The 2,658-nt window shown below is 37.4% G+C and overlaps 1 long non-coding RNA gene across 1 annotated transcript; it reads right to left on the bottom strand.

Annotated features, from left to right (window-relative positions):
- Nucleotides 1-225: 225 nt before the first annotated feature.
- On the bottom strand, nucleotides 226-2,580 carry LOC103130885 (uncharacterized). Its single transcript, XR_475287.2, has 2 exons — nucleotides 2,373-2,580; nucleotides 226-1,222 (listed from the first exon to the last, which is right to left on the bottom strand). It is a non-coding gene; the product is annotated as an uncharacterized LOC103130885 (long non-coding RNA).
- Between the last annotated feature and the right edge of the window lie 78 nt (nucleotides 2,581-2,658).

The following is a 2,658-nucleotide window of genomic DNA, read 5'->3' as shown; positions in this document are numbered from 1 at the left end:
TCATGTAAAATTTCTTCATGTTGACCAAAACAAAATAAATATAACTACTACACTGATGAGCATCCAGGTGGGGGTTATGATAATTAAAATATGTACTACATGAAATAAATTGGCTGTTTCATATTTTAACTGCAGGGAAAATTAAACAAAATTGTTAGAAACCACTAAAAATATTTAAATAATAAGAATGTGCTATTTTATTAAATATAAATACAAATAACACGTTTTAAATGCTAAGCACATCAACAGTTATTTAATGAACAATATTTTTTACATGTATTTACTATGTTTTTGTGATTTTATTGGATCAACTTTTTTATAAATTTCTTAATATGTGATCTAAGAGGTGGTTTGTTAACAGGCTTCAGTTTCTCCTTCAGAATTAGAAAAACAAAAACACAAATGTAAGATTTTTTGAACTATGTATTTTGCCAGCAGAGCAGCTCAGTGCCTCCCGCCCTGCAGCAGGTCAGAACTCTGGAACCTTTTGCTGCTGCAGCTCAAGGCCTGCGATGGCAAAGATGGCTGCTGCCATTTGCCCCGCCCCCTTCTATCCCACTTTTGTGCGTTTTTCTTTCCCATAAAACCTTTAAAAACGAACATTTCACACATTTCTTGTGCGCGTGGTCCATCAGTGGATATGTGAGGTCAGATTTGGGTGAAATTCTCCTTTAAATGTGCGCAAAAAGCGTCATCTATAGCCGGTGTGTGTAATAAGGGCTGTGATGATCTGATATGCCAAAAGGAGCATAAAATTGATAAAAGTGTGTTTTTTTCTCACCAAAGCATAAAACACAGTTATATTACATTAAAGTGGGGCTTTTACAAAGTCCTTGGGTAGTTATTTTTATTGAAAAATTGATTTGAGAGCATTGCTTCTGAATATTCAAATTGTAAGTAACGCGCAATCAAATCATTGTCAAATCATTGAGTTCTAGGGGTTTTAAATAGTAGGCATGGAGGGAGAAAATCTCAAACTAATATCTTCCCAGCTTTATTACAATATTGTTGTATGCTCTGATCCCGCTGGAACACATGAGACTTGTTGTTTTTGGAGACTTTTATAGAAATTTCGTTCTTGGCCATTTTGCTGAGGCAGAACAGAACGTTGTGGAGATCCAAAGGTCTTCTCCAGGGATCCTCTCCTCATCTCAGCCATCATGTCTGGTGAGTAATGCGTTGGATTTTTCTATTTGAAGATTCTCATTTTTTGGCTTTTGTCCTGTTAGAAAGAAAAGGAAAAAAAAAGAAATGCTAATGTTGGTTATGGAAATAGATGTTTTGCGAGACAAAGTAAGGACATGTTGGAGTGAGGAGAAAACGTGGATGGCTGTTTTTCCATCTAGATGTTCACTTTTATGCACGTTTACAATAATTCCTGAATGTGAAAACATCTTTTTTTCCAGCCTTTTTTGGGGAGTGTTATATTTAATTGCCACCTTGCCTCCCTGTGGAAGCTGGATGTGTCCTGCAGACTTTCAGCTCCTGAGAGCTTAACCGACATTTATGAATTTTACAGGACGTTTTACTTCACCCTGAGCGTTTCGTTGACGCACTCCAGGACACGTAGATGAGAGTTTTTTTTGCACACATTTTGATCAAGGTGATTTGCCAGTGGGGCTAAGATTTAAGACTTCGGCGCTCTGCCCGAACTGCTTGTGCGTAACAGGGCGTTTGAGTGGGATGTGTCTGCGTGTCATTTTAGCCCACTATTTCCCCACGTTTAAAACAAATCAAAGAGAAGCATTTAACTATATGAATATTTATCAGAGGAGGTTTTGAACCCGAGCCTTTCGTGTCTTATCAAATTTCTTCACCAATCCATTAATTTGCGCCTTTGGGGCCAAATTACGCGCGCATATGTTCCAATATGTTCCACGTTCTTTAACGCTTTCTAAGCGCCGTTATTATTTTTGTTTGTTTTATAAAACCTGTAAATGATCCCTTGTGCAAACGTCGTCTGTTTATACTGTCATGCATTCAAAGAAGGGGAAAAGCGGAGATTTAAATAAAATAAGTGATTCTGGAGGAGAGTTGATTGGCAGTTTGAATTGTAAACAACCCCGACATGAAATGGCTGCAACGTTTTTTCCACAACACATCTGATCATCATGAAACTGAAGAAAATTCCTGAGTATTTTTTGTCGACACACACCCAGTGCATTCATGTCCTTTTAAACTTCTGCGGAGCACGACTAAACATTTATAGTATTTTTTTTTTAGGTTTCTTGGTACGAACGCTTTATTAAGTCTTTCCAAAGCATTTTTAAGATCAGTTATACAAATGAACCACATGATTTAACTGTAATAAATATGTTAAAGTCAGTAATTAATCCATTCCGCGCGCGATTTACGTAGAAATAAGTACTTACTGTGGCGGTATTTTTGTGCCGATTTACATTCCTTTCTTTTCTTCCTGGTCTGCGCGGAGTGCGGATTCAACAGATCAGAAAAGCGCCGCAGCCTGAGACTCAGGAGGGGGGCGTTTGAGGAAACGCCGAGAACCTGAGCTGCCAGCCGGGAGCGCAAGGAGCGGGACAGACGGGCTTTACGCACAGAAAACTTTCAAAAATACAAATCATTTATAATGTTCTTGCAAACATGTTATTGTTATTATTATTATTATTATTATTATTATTATTATTATTATTATTATTA

Source organism: Poecilia formosa, unplaced genomic scaffold (genome assembly GCF_000485575.1).
Source record: "Poecilia formosa unplaced genomic scaffold, Poecilia_formosa-5.1.2 Scaffold687, whole genome shotgun sequence".
Classification (NCBI taxonomy): Eukaryota; Metazoa; Chordata; class Actinopteri; order Cyprinodontiformes; family Poeciliidae; genus Poecilia; species Poecilia formosa.
This window is presented reverse-complemented; position numbering and strand designations above follow the sequence as displayed.